General features: G+C 44.2%; 1 protein-coding gene across 1 annotated transcript in view; it reads right to left on the bottom strand.

Annotated features, from left to right (window-relative positions):
* The window catches only part of LOC309549463 (spermatogenesis-associated protein 7 homolog), a gene marked incomplete at its 5' end in the record, with an annotated part of 344,986 nt that overhangs the window by 211,642 nt on the left and 113,399 nt on the right, over window positions 1-19,945 (bottom strand). The window lies entirely within an intron of this gene.

The raw sequence follows: 19,945 nt of genomic DNA, 5'->3' as shown, positions 1-19,945 counted from the left end.
TTTTAACGCGTAATGGCGGCGATCTGCGATTTTTTTGCGGTACTGCGACATTGCGGCGGACAGATCGGACCCTTGACTGACATTTTTGACACTTTTGGGGTTACCAGTGACATTTCTACAGTAATCAGTGCTATATATATGCACTGTTACTGTAAAAATACACTGGTAGTGAAGGGGTTAACTTTATTTGGGAGGGAGGGGCTGTGTGTGTCCCTAGGGGCGTGCTTTCTACTGTGATTGGCTGTGGCTTCAGCTGTAAGGACACTGATCAACGGATCTACATAGTAGATCCATGTGATCAGTGTCTTTGCAGCGAGGAGAATGACAGGCAGCTTGTTTACACAAACTGCCTGACATTCTCCCTCTCCCCCGCCGATCGCCGAGTGGCCGGCGGACATCGGGTCCGCTGGTCACACGCGCGGGGGGGTCCGTGACCACGCGGGAGCGCGCCTAGACCCTCACAAGCAAGCAACGTAGCCCTACGTTAGTTTGCCTGTGAGGGGCTGACCGCCGACGTAGATAGTCGTGCGGCGGTCGGCAAGTGGTTAAGATTAATCCATGTGATCACATAATGATTTGTACCAGCTGTATTAAAGGAAAAATGGCAAGGACACCTTTTCCCAAGCAGACCAACAGCAAATCCCAAAAACCTCTGGACTTAATACATTCAGATCTTTGTGGTCCAATGAAAACTATGACTCCAGGAAAGAAAAAGTACTTCCTGACCTTCATTGATGATTACTCCAGATATACCACAGTATTTCTACTTCACAATAAGGATGAAGTGCCAGAAAATTAGAAGAGTATCTCGCTCAAGTAAACAATATTTTTGGCGGAATGCCCAGAGTACTACGAACAGATAATGGCTCAGAATATACAAGTGGTAAAACACAAGCCATTCTCAGGAAGCATGGAATTATGTTCCAGACAACAGTTCCATATAACCCAGAGCAAAATGGAGTTGCAGAGAGAATGAACCGCACACTATGTGAAAGTGGGAGGAGCATGCTATTTGATGCTGATATGCCAACTACATACTGGGGAGAAGCTATCACAACTGCATGTTATCTTCAAAATCGTTTGCCGGGAAAAGCAACAACAAAAACTCCATATGAACTGTGGAACAAAAGGAAACCAGATTTAAGACACATCAGAATTTTTGGAAGTAAAGCCTATGTACACATTCCAAAAGAAAAACGTACAAAATGGGATGCATGTGCAAAAGAAGGTGTGCTTGTGGGGTACAGTGAATCTCAAAAAGGATACAGGATTTTACATCAAGACACGAACAAAGTAACAGTCAGCAGAAGTGTGATTATTGATGAAAGTTCTGTGTGCTCAAAGTTTGAACAACAGACTCAAACTTTTCAAACTGAGAAAGAATCAACATCAGTCACTCAAGAAAATAAGGAAAGTGATACAGAAATAGAAATAACTGCAGAAGAATCAAAACCTGAAACTGAACCAGAAATACCTTCAGTCAGAAAATCAACCAGAATCAATAAAGGTGTTCCAGCTGAACGTTTATCTTATATAGCTCGCAGAGCTGTTCAAACTGAACCAGGTTCATGGAAAGAGATGCAGAAACTGCCAATGCATGAGAAACAAGTATGGTATAAAGCCGCTGATGAAGAAATGACATCACTCAAAGATCTCCAGACATGGACACTTTCAGAGCTACCTCAAGGTAAACATGCCATAGGATGTAAATGGGTTTTTAAAACCAAATGTAACTCTGAAGGGAAAGTCTGTCGGTACAAGGCAAGGCTGGTTGCTAAAGGTTACTCACAGAAGTTCGGTGAGGACTATGATGCTACTTTTGCTCCAGTTGCTAAACAAAGTACTTTCAGAACACTAATGACAGTGGCTGCCATGCGTACAATGATTGTGAAACATCACGATATTAAGACAGCTTTTCTTAATGGTGATATTGAAGAAGAAATTTACATGTTACAGCCAGAAGGATATTTAAAAAAGGGACAAGAGCATCTTGTCTGCAAGTTGAATAAATCTCTTTATGGCCTTAAACAATCAGCTCGAGCATGGAACCTGAAGATTAATCAAGTTCTTCTAAATGAAGGATTTACAAGAAGCAAAGCTGATCCGTGCCTATATGCTAAACAAGTAGACACTGAGTGGATGTATCTGCTAATTTATGTAGATGACCTGATCATTGCTCACAAAAACGGCAATGAAATTGCAAAGTTAACAGGAGTACTCAACAAGCACTTTGAAACTAAAGACCTAGGTGAAGTGACATATTATCTTGGAATTGACATCCAGCGTGAGAAAGATGGAAGTTTCCTGTTGAATCAGAGTGCAAAAATTGAATCTATTCTTCAGCAATTCAACATGACAGAGGCGAAAGGAGCAAGCACACCTATGGATACAGTCTATCCAAAGTTAGAAGGAGAAGATGATCTTCTCGCATCCAATGAACAATACAGACAAACAGTGGGGGCACTTCTCTATATTGCAACCACTACACGTCCAGACATTGCAGCCAGCATGTCTCTTCTTTGCAGGCGAGTTGATAAACCACGTCAAAGAGACTGGAATGCGATCAAAAGAGTTATGAGATATCTGAAACAGACAAAAGACTTAAATTTGAAACTATCAGCAAGTGGTGGTTTAAACCTCGTGGGATATGTGGACTCCGATTGGGCAGGTGATCACAGCACACGCAAATCCACAAGTGGTTACTTATTAAAATTAGGAGACAGTCCTATATCATGGTCCAGCAAGAAACAGATGTCAGTGGCATTGTCCTCTACAGAAGCTGAATACATATCTGCAGCTTATGCCAGTCAAGAAGTTGTGTGGTTACAGCAATTACTCAAGGATCTTGGAGAAGCAACATTAGAACCTACCGTCTTATTTGAGGACAATCAGGCTTGCATTAAGCTTGCAACAAGTGAGAAAATTAATGGAAGAACCAAGCACATCGATGTCAGACTGTCAGGGAATCCCTGTGAGACGTCTGGGGCGTGGCCGTGCACAGACTATTCCCAGAAGAATGACTAATGGGCGTGGTGCCAGACAGGCTATTTAAAGGAAGTTCATTCCTGTTTCCTGTGCTGACTGATCTTCAGCTGTTTCCTGTGACCTGATGATACCTGTATGCTTCCCTGTTGCTGACCTGGCTTGTTCTGAACTTGGACTTGGATTCTGCTTCTGCTTCTCTGCTAAGCCTGACCCGGCTCCGTCCCTGACTTTGGCTCTGCTTACGATTTGGTACCCTGCTGCACCGCCTGTTGATGACCCTGGCTTTCCTACTACTCTGACTCTGTCTCTCAGAACTACCCGAGTGCTTGCCTGGCTATCTGCTGCACATGTTCCATACAGCATTGCATGTTCCAGTTTCCAGGATTCGGACAAGCAGCCTATCCTGATCCATCAACAACCACAGGCACTCGTGTCCCTCCTGGCCTTTGACACCCTCTGTCCCACCTTCAGTGGGGTCTGGGCCGGAGATATAAGAGAGGCCGACCTCGTCAACTCAGACTCCTCCCAGGTACGTGACAGTATCAGTCAGCCAACTATGGAGTCTGAAAGGGAGGTCTCTCCACTGGAGAACGTTTGCCGATCGATCTCTGCACTATCCCACATGGTACAAAGCCTGCAAGGAAAATTGGATTGCATCGAAGATCAATTATCGGCCCGCAAAAACGACTCTTCTCTGACGGAGCCCAGCACATCCTGTGCGGCGGATTTCCACCCGGAACCTCGGGTTCCCATTCCTGAACGTTTTTCTGGAAATCGAAGAAAATTTCGGACTTTTCGTAATTCTTGTGAACTATACTTTTCCCTGTTGCCTCGAACCTTCTCTTCACAAGATACCAAGGTGGGGTTCATTATCTCGCTCCTTCGGGATGAGCCCCAATCCTGGGCTTTCCATCTTCGGGAACAACACGATCCAGCCTTGACAACCATGGGCTCTTTTTTTTCTGCCATGTCCCAGCTATACGCAGATCCTTTTTGTCATCGGACTGCTGAATCAAAGCTTAGCAAGTTAAAGCAAGGCCTAAGGCCTGTGGAGGATTATGTGACAGATTTCCGTGTATGGAGTGCCGATACTCTGTGGAACCATTCGGCCCTCCATCATCAGTTCCGTCTTGGTTTGTCTGATGCCCTAAAGGATGAACTTGCCAGGGTGGGGGTACCAACGGCCTTGGAAGACCTGGTGAACCTTGTCATCCAGATTGACCGGAGGCTACGTGAGAGGCAAGCCGAAAGAACTAACAAGGCTCCTTTGGTCCGCCCGGAGTTTGGGGCTGATACTCCTCTCATTACCGTTAACCCCCCAGAGGTACCTCGCTACCCTTCACGAAAGAGTTTCCAGAGATCCCCTCTGTCCACATCGGAACGTCTTCGACGGTATCGCTCCAATCTCTGCCTCTACTGTGGCGATGCCGGTCACCACATTCAGACTTGTCCTGTGAGGCCTTGCAGAACCTCCTCTAACTGGATTTCTATGATGCATCCACCCGGGACTAATCAAACACATCTCACCTTGCTTTGCCATCTGAAACTTCCTGAAAAGACTATCTCTGTTCCTGCTATTATAGACTCTGGCGCCTGTAGCTGTTTTGTGGATGTGACATTTGCAGCCCAACACAATCTACCTCTCTGTACCAAGAAACAAGGGTTTGTTGTTCACCTGGCTGATGGCTCTGGTATCAAGTCTGGTCCAGTGACACAAGAGACGGCTCCAATTTTCTGCTCTTCCTCCTCTGGTCATCAAGAATTCCTTTGCTTGGACGTTATAACATCACCCATGTTTCCTGTCATTCTTGGTATACCCTGGCTGAAGGCCCATAACCCTAGCATCAATTGGCTCACGGGTGAGATTTCCTTCTCTTCTCCCTACTGCCGGGCACACTGTGTTCCTGAGGAGTCTCTTACTGTTACCTCTCTCCTTGGTATCCACCCAGACCCCGAAGTCTTGAAACTGGTACCCACAGTTTACCACGAATACCTGGATGTTTTCAATAAAAAGAGCGCTGATTCTCTTCCTCCCCATCGTACATACGATTGCCCCATTGAACTGTTGCCAGGGGCTGAAATACCTTTTGGCCGGATCTACCCTCTCTCTGAGCTCGAATTAGAGACTCTCCGTAACTACATTAATGAAAGCCTGGAAAAAGGATTCATCCGACCCTCCACTTCACCCGCAGGAGCGGGCATATTCTTTGTTGAGAAAAAGGACCATACCCTTAGGCCCTGTGTGGATTATCGCGATCTCAATAAGATAACTGTCAAGAATCGTTATCCTCTTCCCCTAATTCCCGAACTTTTCCAGAGGTTACGAGGGGCACAGGTGTTCTCCAAACTTGATTTGAGGGGTGCCTACAACCTAGTCAGAATTCTTGAAGGAGACGAATGGAAAACCGCGTTTCGAACGCGCTTTGGGCATTTCGAATATCTGGTCATGCCATTCGGTCTTTGTAATGCCCCAGCCACATTCCAACATCTTGTTAATGATATATTTCGGGACTATCTTGATTTGTTTATCATCGCATACTTGGATGATATCCTTGTATTTTCCAGTTCTCTCGACCTACACAGAAACCATGTAAAGAAGGTGCTGGACAGACTTCGCCAACACCGTCTTTACGCAAAGGCGGAGAAATGTGAGTTCGAAAAACAGGTTATCCAATTTCTGGGACTCATTATCTCTGCGGATGGCATTGCTATGGACCCGCAAAAGGTATCTGCCGTACTGGAATGGCCTGCCCCCGAGGACAAGAAAGCAGTACAGCGCTTTGTGGGCTTCGCTAATTTTTACAGGAAGTTTATAAAGAACTTTTCTGGCATCATATCCCCCATCACACAGCTGACCAAACAGTTTACCCCATTCAAATGGACTCCAGAGGCTCAAGCCGCCTTTGAACTATTAAAGACTCTGTTTACTTCCGCTCCCATTTTAAAACACCCAGATCCCGCTTTAGCCTATGTACTTGAAGTGGATGCCTCTGAAAATGCGGTCGGGGCTATACTATCCCAACGACAAGGAGCCAAGTCCCTACTCTACCCTATTGCCTTTTTCTCCAGAAAATTAAGCTCCTCTGAGAGGAACTATGACGTAGGAGATGGTGAACTGTTAGCCATAAAGGCTGCCCTGGAGGAATGGCGCTACCTACTGGAGGGGGCTGCACACCCTATCCTTATTTTTACAGACCATAAGAACTTAGAATATTTAAGAACCGCGAAAAGATTAAGACCTCGACAGGCAAGATGGGCACTTTTCTTCTCTCGATTTGTGTTCCATATAACTTTTCGTCCGGGCTCTAAGAATTGCAAACCTGATGCCCTTTCTCGCATGTTTCCTGAAGTCACAGATCAAGGGGACAGTTGCAAACTCCCCACCTCCTCTGAACTTGCATCTCCAGCAGAGGGATGGACTTTATTTCCACAAGGAACAAATTTTTATTCCCGAACAACTGAGGGTCACCATTCTTAAGAAGTGTCATGATCATCTTCTGGCTGGACACTTTGGTATCCATAAGACCTCTGATTTGGTCTCCCGTTCCTTTTGGTGGCCAGATTGGTTAAAGGACTGTAAAAACTATGTCAGATCCTGCTCTGTGTGTCTTAGAAACAAGTCTGATCGGGCCAAGACCTGGGGCCTGTTGGAATCCCTCCCCGTACCTGAAAAACCATGGAGTATGATCTCTATGGACTTTATTGTGGAACTTCCTCCATCTGAAGGGTTTACAACTATCTTTGTCGTAGTTGATCGTCTTTCCAAGATGGCACACTTTATACCTCTGAAAGGAACTCCCTCTGCCTCCGAAACTGCCTCCACGTTTATCAAAGAAGTGGTGAGATTGCATGGCATTCCAGCCAGCATTGTCTCTGATCGTGGGGTGCAGTTCACTTCCAAGTTTTGGAAAGCTTTATGTGAAGCATTAAACATTGAACTTTGTTTGTCTTCTGCCTACCACCCACAAACAAACGGACAGACCGAGAGGACAAACCAAACTCTTGAACAATATTTAAGGTGCTTCTCTTCTTTTTCTCAAGACGACTGGGTGTTACTCCTCCCTTTAGCGGAATTTGCTTATAATAACTCCATTCATTCCGCCACCAAGCAGTCTCCTTTCTATGCCAATTATGGATATCACCCCTCCTTCCTACCTGAGTTACCTATGGAATCTGCTGTACCAGCTGTACAAGAAAGACTAAATTTTCTTAATGCCAACAGTCAGCTTTTGCGGGAAACCATTTTGTAGGCACAGGCTGGTAATAAAAAATTTTTTGATAGAAGAAGGAGAGGGAATTTGAATTTAAAACCGGGGGATAAGGTCTGGCTATCTACAGCAAACCTGAGATTAAAGTGTCCCTCGAAAAAGCTTGGCCCAAGATACCTAGGTCCATTTTCTATCAGGAAGAAGATCAATTCTGTGGCATTCGAATTAATCTTACCAGGTAATCTGAAGATCCATCCCGTGTTCCACGTTTCTTTACTGAAGTCAGCCGTTCCCAACCCCTTCCCAGATCGTGGATCTGAAGTTCCTGCTCCTCTTTTGATCGAAGGTAATGAAGAATTTGAGGTGGAGTCTATTCTGGACTGTAGAAGAAGGGGTGGTCGGACACAGCTTCTTATCAAGTGGAAGGGCTATGGCCCTGAGGATAATTCCTGGGAACCTGCTTCAAACGTCCATGCTCCTCGATTGTTACGAGCCTACCTTCTACAACATCCGGAAAAACGGTCTATGTTGGGCATCCGGAGGCTGCCCTTAAGAGGGGGGCAATGTCAGGGAATCCCTGTGAGACGTCTGGGGCGTGGCCGTGCACAGACTATTCCCAGAAGAATGACTAATGGGCGTGGTGCCAGACAGGCTATTTAAAGGAAGTTCATTCCTGTTTCCTGTGCTGACTGATCTTCAGCTGTTTCCTGTGACCTGATGATACCTGTATGCTTCCCTGTTGCTGACCTGGCTTGTTCTGAACTTGGACTTGGATTCTGCTTCTGCTTCTCTGCTAAGCCTGACCCGGCTCCGTCCCTGACTTTGGCTCTGCTTACGATTTGGTACCCTGCTGCACCGCCTGTTGATGACCCTGGCTTTCCTACTACTCTGACTCTGTCTCTCAGAACTACCCGAGTGCTTGCCTGGCTATCTGCTGCACATGTTCCATACAGCATTGCATGTTCCAGTTTCCAGGATCCGGACAAGCAGCCTATCCTGATCCATCAACAACCACAGGCACTCGTGTCCCTCCTGGCCTTTGACACCCTCTGTCCCACCTTCAGTGGGGTCTGGGCCGGAGATATAAGAGAGGCCGACCTCGTCAACTCAGACTCCTCCCAGGTACGTGACACAGACATCATTACATTCATGACTTAGTTGATCAGAAAGTGATTGTACTTGTGTATTGTGAGTCGGAAAAAATGATTGCTGATGCTTTGACAAAGCCACTAGCTAGAACCAGATTTGTGGATCTTAGATCAGAAATGGGATTGACATAGATAGTAGTTGTTGAGTGGGGGTGTTAGCATACAAGGTTTGTATTTAATCAGCAACAAATACTATATGTCATTGTTGTGTGCGTATTACATTGTATGACCACTGGATGGCAGTGTTACATTTGTGAGTTCATGTTTTGTCTATGCCTCAAAGAGTAATAAAGAAGAGTTCCTGCTCAGAACAGGAAGCAGTGTTCAGTGAAACAACAGACTGTCTGCCTGTGAATTGTTTTAGCCCCAAAAGGTTATATCTAACAGGTTGCCCTTCATCATTTTTTGTGTCCGAACCAATGGTCACCTGCTAAACACTTTTGGGGCAATCCTTCCTTTCCCCAGCTTCCAATTATTCCTGATCCTCAATCATGGGCACGTAAGGGCGAAAAGGTTTGGCAGATATCATGCCCTCTGGGACACTTCTGTCTTTTATGCAACTTACTGGGAAGTTCCATCTACTAGCTTGGATGCAATTCTGATACTGCAAATTGCGTCATGCTGTTAGGGCCCAGTTTCCTAAGCCGCCCCTCCTTCAGGCCGATCCAATTGTGGAATTGCTTGCTCAGGGTAACATTATAAACCCCTCTCCACTCTATACAGGACGCTCCATAATACTGACTTTTCTAAGATAGAGCGTGTATGGGAGATGTGGAGAGATGATATTCTTTCCCTGGTTAGAGAGAGCTGGGAAGACTGTTTGGAGATTGGTCCTAAATTGGTAATCTCTTCCAGGGACAAACTGATCCAAGTCAAGTTTATGCATAGGGTGTACTTCATTCCTGTGAGGCTCCATAGGATGTACCTGACACGCGTTCCGAAGCGTGCTCGTTGTCGTGTTCACCTAGGGTCCTATACTGTATGCACATGTTTTGGGACTGTCCAAGTATTTCAAAATTCTGGTCAGGTGCTTTTAAATGGATTAATCCTAGGTTGCAGTTTACCCTTCCAGCTTTCCTGGTGTTGGCCCTTCTAGTGATTCATGAGGATGAGCAGTGCTCTCATCATGCCAAATTGCTAATCTCATATACTATGCAAAGAAAATATGGTGGATGATGCCCTGCCTATGTATAAACTTATGTACAGTATATTAATAAAGGCTGTCCCTGGAAATATGATAAAGTTTGGTCTACTTGGACTTTAACTTGACTTTGGCTATTCCCATCTCTCACCTTTTTTGTTACCCCTCCTTTTTATCCTCTTGCTGCCCTCTTATTACCTGCTTCAATGGTCATTTTTGTTGATGGGTGGATAGTTCACAAGGTGTTGTTCTGTGCCTCATGCATTAGTGCTGGGACTTTTTATTTTTTCTGTAAGTGTATGTGGTATATGCTCGATGGCATTGTATGGTTGGGTCTTATTAACTTGCTCTTACTTGCCAATTATGTATGGTATTGTATTTTGTTTATGAAACTATTTTGTCTTGTTTTTCAATAAAGCACTCCTGATTTGTTAGAGCTGGAGAGTCTGATCTGCATACTTGTAATGGGTTAGGGACTAAAGCCGTTGAGTCAGATAACCAACATTTTCAGAAGGCCAGCAATGGCAGACCCTCTCTTTCCCTCAACACAGGAATCCTTTAAATTAAAAACTGACATAAGGCTATTTATACAAATGAGATGGTGGTTAGGCACTTTCACATGGGCATGTCGGTATGGTAAATCCCAGTGGTTGAGTTGTATTATTACTAGGGATCGACCTATTATTGGCAAAGCATTATGCACTTTTCCCGATATATCGGAATCAGCCCCGGAGGTTACAGATATTGCTGATATTTCGGGAAAGTGAATGTACCGGAGTGATGCCTGCGCTAGAGGCATCACCCCAGTACAGGCGTCCATAGCCGACGGTCGGCTGTCTTTTAACCACCTCAATACTGGGCACTTAAACCCCCTTCCTTCCCAGACCAATTTTCAGCTTTTAGCGCTGTTGCATTTTGAATGACAATTGCGTGGTCATGCAACACTGTACCTAAACCAAATTTATGTCATTTTTTCCCCACAAATAGAGCTTTCTTTTGGTGGTATTTGATCACCGCCAGGTTTTTTCTTTTTTGGTGCACAAATAAAAAAAGGCCGAAAAGTTTGAAAAAAAAAAAAAGTTTTTTTGTTTAGGTTATAAAATTTTGTAAATAGATACGTTTTTTCCTGCACTGATGAGCACTGATGACACCGCACTGACAGGCACTGATGAGGAGACACTGATGGGGTGGCACTGATAGGTAGCACTGATATGCAGCACTGATGGGCACTGATATGTGGCACTGATAGATAGCACTGATATGCAGCATTGGTGGGCACTGATAGGCAGCGCTGATGGGCACTGATAGGCAGCACTGATGGGCACTGATCGGCGGCACTGATGGGCACTGATGGGCACTGATAGGCGGCACTGATGGGCACTGATGGGTGGCACTGATGGGCGGCACTGATCGGCACTGATGGGGGGCACTGATGGGCACTGATAGGCAGCACTGGTGGGCAATAATGGGCACTGGTGGGCGGCACTGATAGATGGCAATAACGGGCACTGGTGGGCAGCACTGATAGATGGCATTGGTGGGCAGCACTGATAGAGGGGCACCACTGGCAGGCTCTCTGAGCCCTGTTTGCCATCCCTGGTGGCCATGGTTGGCATCCCTGGTGGTCATGGGTGGGCATCCCTGGTGGCTCTAGTGGCATCCCCTCCCCCCAGGGCTGCACTGGTAATCAATCATCTGATTACCAGCACAGACCCCCCCTGTGATCAGTGAGTAATTAGAAATACTCACTGATCACCCCAGCTGCAGAATTGAGCCTCTTCTCTTCTCCTCACTGACAGGATCTGTCAGGAGGAGAAGAGATCGAAGCCGTTACAACGGCTGTATTGACATTACATGACGGCTGTGATTGGTCACAGCCGTCATGTGATCAGGAGGGCCAATCACAGGGCCCTCCTGCCGAGGCTTGTTGCTCTGTGTCCTAGGGACACAGGCACATCGAGATCGCGCCGCTGCGCGTGCCCGCGGCGGCGCGATATCTCTCCTTCTGAAGGACGTTCCGGAACGTCCATTCAGAAGGACGAGACTCCCACCCGGCCGTATATGTACTATGGCCCGGGTGGGAGGTGGTTAATGACAACTGATTTGGCTGAGAAGCCACTCAACTGTCATAACAAGGAGAGGGAGGAGACGTCCCCTCCCCTCCCGCAGCCTTCCGCGGCTCGCCAGGGTCTCCCGTCCCACCCACTCTGATTGGGTCTCCATGCAAAAACCCGGAAGTGATGTCATGAGGTACTGTCTGGAGCCAGAATAAAAAAAATTACAGCATTTAAAACAGCCAAACTTGCCGTGAATGCTTTTAAGTGCAAAGGAGGGGTTTGGGGTCTTTTAGACCCCCAGATCCCTCCACAAAAGTACCTATCAAAAAAAAACAAAAAACTTTTTTTAAATGTACAAAAATATCGGCCGATACCGATATGTGAAATCCCTCTTTGGGCTAGGTTCACATCTATGCATGTTCAGTTTTTTTTTATGTGTGTTTTTGATGTGTTTTCAATGCATTTAGCATTTTTTGGCAAGTTTTGATGTTGCTAGGAGGAGGTGTCTGTTTGCATGAATTAGAGCGGAGACCACGAGCCAGGCCTTTGCATCCAACATCAGAGCCTGACCTCACAAATACGCTTCTGGAAGAATGGTCAAACATTCCCATAGACACACTCCTAAACCTTGTGGACAGCCTTCCCAGAAGAGTTGAAGCTGTTCTAGCTGCAAAGGGTGGGCCAACTCAATATTGAACCCTATGGGCTAAGACTGGGATGCTATTAAAGCTCATGTGCGTGTAAAGGCAGGTGTCCCAATACTTTTGGCAATGTAGTGTACTTTTAGCCATATAGTGCAGGTGGGATGGTAAGGTGTCTGCTGATTTTGGTCATAGAGTATATACTGAGCAGTCCTCCCCAGTGCTCACCCTATTTTAGGAAGACAATAAAGAGCTTTAATGGGCTAATGATCCTTACTGGTCAAATTATGCAAACATCAGGTCTATGAGTAGCTCAGAGTAGCTTAGATCTACATAAGGCTAGCTAGACCATGTGCTTTACACTTGGCTATGCACAAACATGTTTGCTTTAAACTGTCTTGTAAAATCTGATAAACAACTTGGGGAGTCTGTTGGACTAGAGAAGGCCTCTTAGTTACCCTATGAATTTTTTAAACATTTTCTGCATAAGAGACAGATCCCCAATAAGGATCCTTGGCTGCTTAGGGTTGTGACATACAAAATTATTCTATTTGTGTTGGTAGTATCAGACAAGTATGCCACTGGTGCTGGTAGTATCGGTAGCATCAGAACAGGGGTAAGAAGGTAAGTGTACTATAGCCTGGATGAGGAATAACAGTCATGGCTGTGCTTGCAGTAACAGTATATCATAGATGACCCTTGAGCTTTTGATGGAGACACCTACTGGCAAGGTGCCACCATAAATAAAAATGGATTGCGATAAATACACCTGTCAATCAAACATGGACACAATTCCATATTTTCTGCCTTCCTGTCTAGTCGTATAACCCATGTCATGAGACTCTTCTGTTGACCGTTACAAAGAGAAATAAAAAATAAGAAACTCTTTAGGAGAGGCTCATGCTTGAAAGCTACTCTTCAAACTGCAGTGTCAGGAAAATGAAGAACACGATAACATGAAAATGCATTAAATCACATTATTTTCCTGCGTGCGTGCCCTTATGTTTCCTTTTGTAATTTCAGGTGTGGATCGCACGCTTACATAGAATGCTTACCAAGCGATAAGGAAAGAAGTCATATAGATTCCACAGTTTTCTGTTGTCACATAGAATGTTCTATGAAGGCTTGTTAGTTCAGATTTTTTCATATGAATCTGGCAGTTACTAGTATGGGAAACTATTATATCGTTTTTTGTAAAATTTAAAGTAGATCTTCAGGCAATTACTGAAATCTCATGCAAAACTGGACTGGCGATTCACTGCACAGCTTGACTAAGGAAAACGTATTTGTAATTTTATTAATTGTTTGAAGAGTGTGCCATTTTTTTTTTCTCTGCACAAACAAGGTGGATGGAGTAATCCCCCCTGCCGGCCCATGGTATTCCAACAGCGGCACCCATTCTGAACAGAATACATATGCTCTCCCTTGGGATGTCTATTGGGAATTTTTGAACATGAGGAGTTGGATGTATATACCCGACTATTCCTTAGAAATCATTATTTTGTGGTGCGGAAGCTTATAGCAAGGAGGTGGATATCTATGGAAACATTTACATTGGGGATGTGGATGAAAGTAATAGAGGATGACATTCTGCTATACCGTATGACATATGAGGCACGGGGTTACCTCAAGAAGTTCAGGACGGTGTGGTTTCATTGGGTGGACTCTAAGGACACTATAGGGGGAGAGACAGATAATTGAGATAACTACATGGGTGGGGGGGGGGGATACTGCTGCATGAGTAACGTATCTTGATAGGCCCTTGTCTGACTCACAGTGCTTGGGCTCTCTTGCCTGGTCCACATCTGCCCAATATATATTGTAAGTAGTTGGTATATTCAAAGGATGAGGCCTGTTCCCTCCTTGTTCATACAGGATGATGGGGGTGTCTCAAGGAGAGGGATGGGAGGGGAGGGGCAATGGGGTACTTATGGTATCGTCCTCTGTTATTCTTTGTTTTAAAAAACAAAATATCAGACTCTTAGGCCCCGTTCACACTGGGGTTATCCGACTTCCGGGGGCGACCTCGGAGCGGCCGGCACGGACTTCATAACATTGAAGTCAATGCAGGTCGCTCCAGGTCGTCCCAAAGAAGCTCAGGACCCTTTTTCTAAGTCGGAGCGACTGTTGTCGCTCCTATTAGAACGGGTCCACAGCTTCTCTATGCCAGGCGACCTACGGCGACCTGTCAGGCGACCTGTCAGTGTGAACGGGGGCTTAGGAATAGGGGAAAAGGGTGATAAAGTATTTAGTATAAGGCCCCAGATGGGGTATTTTATGTTTTTAAGGTACTGGCCTTTCTGGGCACCCCTGTGCATGTCTAACTGTCAATATGCCCTGTTTCAAATGTACATAATTTTTTTGTCTGTGATCCTTATTTTCTGATAATAAAAATCTTTATTTTTTTTTATACACTACTCCGATACACTTTTAAGGGGGGTCTGACCGGTTGTCCGTCATGTCCTCCATGCTTCCCTCTCTTGTTGGGTGTCAAGCAAGGGTCAAATGAGAGGTTTCCTCTCAGGGTGGGTTCTTTAGGCTGCACCAGGCATTTAATGGGGATGCTGACCCATGCACTGGGTAACACTTCGCCCGATGGCGTGCACAATAAGGCCTAGGCACCAAGTGAAAAGTCAAACATTAAGGTGTCTCCTAACTCAATGATGAGCCACATGTGTGCAGAACCCACGACACAGATTTTCTTCTTAAGCTTCTTCATCCATGTCCTACAAACATGAGCTGATGTATGTATTGCATTCGGAGGGACAGGCTGAGCCAGTGCCCACTACACCTGTTAGCATACCTCTGTTACCTCACTCCGAGTAACAGAATGGAGTTCCGCCATGCACATAGCACAGACTTCATACGTACTCTCACTTAGCTCTTCTCTTTTTGTACCAAATGACCAGGCCTATATCTTTGTAACGCTGGTCCACTCCCGGTGCCTGACGAATAGCTAGGGAGGGAGTCCACACACCGACCCCCTCACTACCAGAGAACCTGTCACCTATCAGGTACCACACAAATAACTGGTTGCTGTTTCTCCTTGTAGTAACTCATAAACCTTTGCAGTAGTGATGTTACACATACCCCATATTGTGGTTAGGGACCCAAGTTCTGTAATAATATGCCAGGTTCTCACATGCACCCCTTTTACCATAATGGGGAAAAGGGGAAAAAGGTGGCAAAAACATTAACCCCTTCCCTCCTGTCCTGGGCAGCCGGGCTCTATCTACATGCACAGTAGGCAACCTGCCTACCTGCTCCCTTAGGTTTTTGTGTGAAGACTTCTCAATAATATATATAAAGTCAAAATCATTGGGTAATTTACTTCTTAATGCCCAAATATATTTTCCAGATTAGACCTTAGAAGGCTTAAATAAATGATGTCACTGATAAAACCATAAAAGCTAACCTAACTAGTGAAAATCAGGAACCAAGAGGAGACTGCACATCGAGTTATCAGCATTGCTTGTTGGTACTGTGCTATCTCAGTGTGAAGAGGTGTCCTTTGACATCCAATCGTGAAATTCCAAGGTAATTTTCTGTTTTAGATGTCACTTTATGCAAAAGACACACCTCCTGAGACCCAGCCTGTGCAGATGGTATGGCAGCTTGTTGACTCGACAAGATACTCATGAAATCAACTCACCAAGAAAACTCAGAGTTAAATCCAGGGCTAATTTGGGCATTCTTTGCAGTTGAAAAAGCTTTTCAGGATCATAAGTCTGACGTTCTACAGGGACATCTTAACACAGCAAGGCAAAATGAATCTAACAGGAGAACATGTGAAGACTGGTAATGTCTGAGTAGGACTGCACTTATTACCACACTAAACACAGGGGGACACAAAGGAACATACCAAGTGAAAAATAAAACATGTTGCTATAGCAGCACAGCTAATCTAGAGTTAAATTCTGGATTCATAGATATAGTTAGTATGAGACTTAAAAATAAACTCAACTGTTGTTGAGGGAAAAAAAAACAAAACATTCCCCTCTGGGTGATCTATGCACATTGCAAGGATTTTAACAAACTTTGTTGCAGATTCCTTCCTTTTGTTACTCTGAAGCAATCCCTGTGTGTTTGTCTGTGTCCATGTGGTAAGTGAATCTAATGGGAGTGGTTTCTTAATTATTAACCAGCTGCTGCACCTACAGGGCTCTAATGAGGAAAATTGCGGGGTCTGCATCCCTTTAGATGTGATTTTATATTGAAAGTATCTCACCAAAAATGACATCTTTGTTGCAGGGGATGCCTGAAATCTGATTTGTAGCTTAGTGCAGACTTCTGGGAAAATCAGTGAGCCAATCACAACGGCAGGCAATTATGTTTCTGGGGGGCATTCTGTACACATTGTGTGTACAAAACTTCTCCAGGTAGCCAAATTGCAATGCATTTTACAGAAAAATACAGAGCTGCAGATTGATAAGGAAAGGTCATTTTTAATAACATTCAATTACAATATGACTTAAGTTGCAATTGTATATGCTATACTATTATTGTTTTTTTTTTTTTTTTTTCCCTCAAGAAAGTAGAGTTACCTTTTTAAGGATAAGGGTTAAGGTTTCCATTTGGGGTTAGGGTATAGGAATTATTTTCATATTATTAGACATGTTGAAGACATGTTGTATAAACCCTGAACTCCAATTTTCTGAGTTTTCATCTGTTAAAGTGTATGTAAACTCTAACAATAAATTGTTCCCTTTTGCTCTATACAATGTAAATATCTGAATCTGACATAATCTATCCCCTGTACAGCAGCACTCAGACTGTGAGAGAGAGGATGGGCACTAGAAGCTAATCATGTGTGCTGCATACATATGAGCTGGCAAGGAATAGAATGAGGATGGTGTTAGTAAATCAGTGAACTGCTCCTGTCCATTGACCGTCCAATTACAGGCTGTGGCTGGGGAAGGACTAAGCTTTATTGCTTAAAGTGTTACTAAACACCCAACAGTAAAATCAGTCTGTATATGGAGTAAAGCATGCTTTTTATACTCACTGTGGAACCTAAGGGGTTAATCCTGCGCATTGTGTAAAAACACTGTTTGATCCTGTTTTCTCTGATCCTCCCCTTCTTCCACAGTCCCCAATCCATCTGCTGATAGAACAGAGCCTTGGGTACATGCACCGAGCACATGCTCAGTTATGGGTGTATTGCTAGAGATTTTTTTTTTTGCTTGGGAGGGTGCATGTGATCGGCGCAGGGCCAATCAGTACTGTCCAGACAGAGGGTTAGGAGTCATGCAGCCTCATAGGACAGTCAGAAGAGAATGAAAACTCCTCCTACAAGCTTTAACCAGTGCTCGGCCAGACACTGATAGAAGTCATATGACTGCTAAATACTGCTGATGAGAAAAGGTATTTAGCAGTTATTAGGAAATACGTCTGTGAAAACGCCCGGAAGGGGAGGGCGAAACGCGTCGACGCACTTCCGGTCTACGTCCTAGCGATACGTCACTTCCGGTGCGGTGGAACGCACGCCGAAACCACGGGGCGTTCTAGCGGCACCTGCTACCAGGAAGGACGAGAATTTCAACCTATATGCCTTTTACTTAGCAACAAAATGTGAGTTTATTTTCATTATTTGCACAATAAAAAATCTTTTATCGGATTTACACTATATGAGCATCCTTTTCTCCAATACATGTATCGGGGCATTTACATCTGTGGAGATACATTCGCCTTGGAGGAGTTGTAATAGCCGGTTCCTTACTAGGACATAAGCCTTGTCGATCTCTATTGCTATACAGCATAGGGGTCACCATTGTCCGGTAAGTGAACACCCAAAGGGGGAGGTCCGGCACTGGCTCACTGCACCACAAAAGATTGCATGTTTTGTGCACTTTCTTCCTGGCACTCCAGCACCCTTGTGAGACATTTTTTGGAACTGTGTACATCTTATCATCTACTGAGATCTTAAACAACTATTACATCTGGACTGGCACTTTATATTTATATATTTTAATTATATTTATATAGTATATGTTTACATGGTTTCTACACCCCATTTTTTGCACATAATTGCACGGTGCACTTTATGAGTTTTTTTGAGTAGAATGTAATCACTTTACTATCATACACTATTGTTTGCGCTGTGATATATTTTTCTCGTATTTAGCAGTTTATAGCTAAGAAATTTAAATTCCTCTTTTTGTAAGACTTTTTTTACGGCAACCAATCTTTTACATTTGTTATATAAAAATATACATTTTTATTATTGTTCACAGTTAAAAAAAGAAAGGAAACCTCACATGAGGCTCCAATATATTAACCACTTGCCGTCGCTGCACTGCCTATTTACGTCAGCAGTGTGGCAGCTACAGGCAAAATCACGTGAATATGCGTTATCTCTCTTTGGAGGAGCTAGGGGGTGAGCGAGCGCCGCCGGCGGCGCGCTCCAGCCCCCGATCATCAGCGGGGAAGCCAGTGCAGGCATCAGGCAGGTCCGATCGCCGCCTGACACCGGCAATCGTTCCCTGCTGACAGAGAAGGACGGACGGCTGATGTAAACACAGCCGCCCGTCCTTCTCCTTGCAATGATCACAGAGACCATGTGATCCTGCTATATAGGATCGCATGTCTCTGTGATCATTTCAAAAGCCCAACCCCCCCACAGTTAGAATCACTCTCCTAGGCTTACATTTAACCCCTTAATCACCAATAGTATTAACCCCTTCCCTGCCAATGGCATTATTACAGTAACAGTGCATATTTTTAGCACTGATTACTGTAGTAATGTCACTGGTATCCCCAAAAGTGTCAAAAATGCCAGTTAGGGGTCCGATCTGTTCACCGCAATGTCGCATTCCCGCAAAAAAACCGCAGATCGCTGCCATTACTAGTAAAAAAACAAAAACAATAAAAATGACATAAATCTTTCCTGTAGTTAGTAAACGCAATAACTTTTGCGCAAACCAATCAAAATACGCTTATTGCGATTTTTTTTTACCAAAAATATGTAGCAGAAAACAAATTGGCCTAAAATGTTAAAAAAATTTTGATTTTAAAATTTTTTTTGGGGAATGTTATATATCAGAATGTGAAAAATATTGTTATTTTTTTCAAAATTGTCGCTTTTTTTTTATAGCGCAAAAAAATAAAAAAATCGCAGAGGTGATCAAATACCACCAAAAGAAAGCTCTATTTGTGGGGAAAAAATACATCAATTTAGTTTGGGTGCAGCCTTGCACGACCGCACAATTGTCCGTTAAAGTAGCGCAGTGCCGAATCGCAAAATGGGGCCTGGTCATTAAGCAGCAAAATCTTCCGATCTTAAAGTGGTTAAAACATCAGCTGATCATACAACATTGTAGCAAAACATTAATTTTAAAATGGTGGTGTTACCATATGATACTGTAAATCATATATGATTCAATAACAGTTTTAGCATGGAAAGGGATATAATATATCTGTAGTGTAGTGAAGGTATTTTTCCTTTTAGGAGTTTATATTTATTAAATAATTGCATTTCCATGTTCTGTGTACTGTGGGAGACCAGATATAGTGCATGCAGGTTCCTGAGTTTAGGTTACTAGCCTGGCTACACAGTCTGGCAGGACCACGTAATCTCAGGACTGAGAGGGAAAAAAAGGCAACATTCTTTGTATTTCTTTGGCTAATATAGATGTATTAGGATATTTGACATAAAACCTTAGATTGTTACTGCTTTGTAAAGCTCTGTTGGGGATATTTCATTCACTTCCTATTCACCAAGACAAGAAGTGAGAGAAATCTCAAATAGGGCCACATACAGCAGACA

This window comes from Pelophylax lessonae (genome assembly GCF_965119305.1).
Source record: "Pelophylax lessonae genome assembly, chromosome: 3".
Taxonomy (NCBI): Eukaryota; Metazoa; Chordata; class Amphibia; order Anura; family Ranidae; genus Pelophylax; species Pelophylax lessonae.
This window is presented reverse-complemented; position numbering and strand designations above follow the sequence as displayed.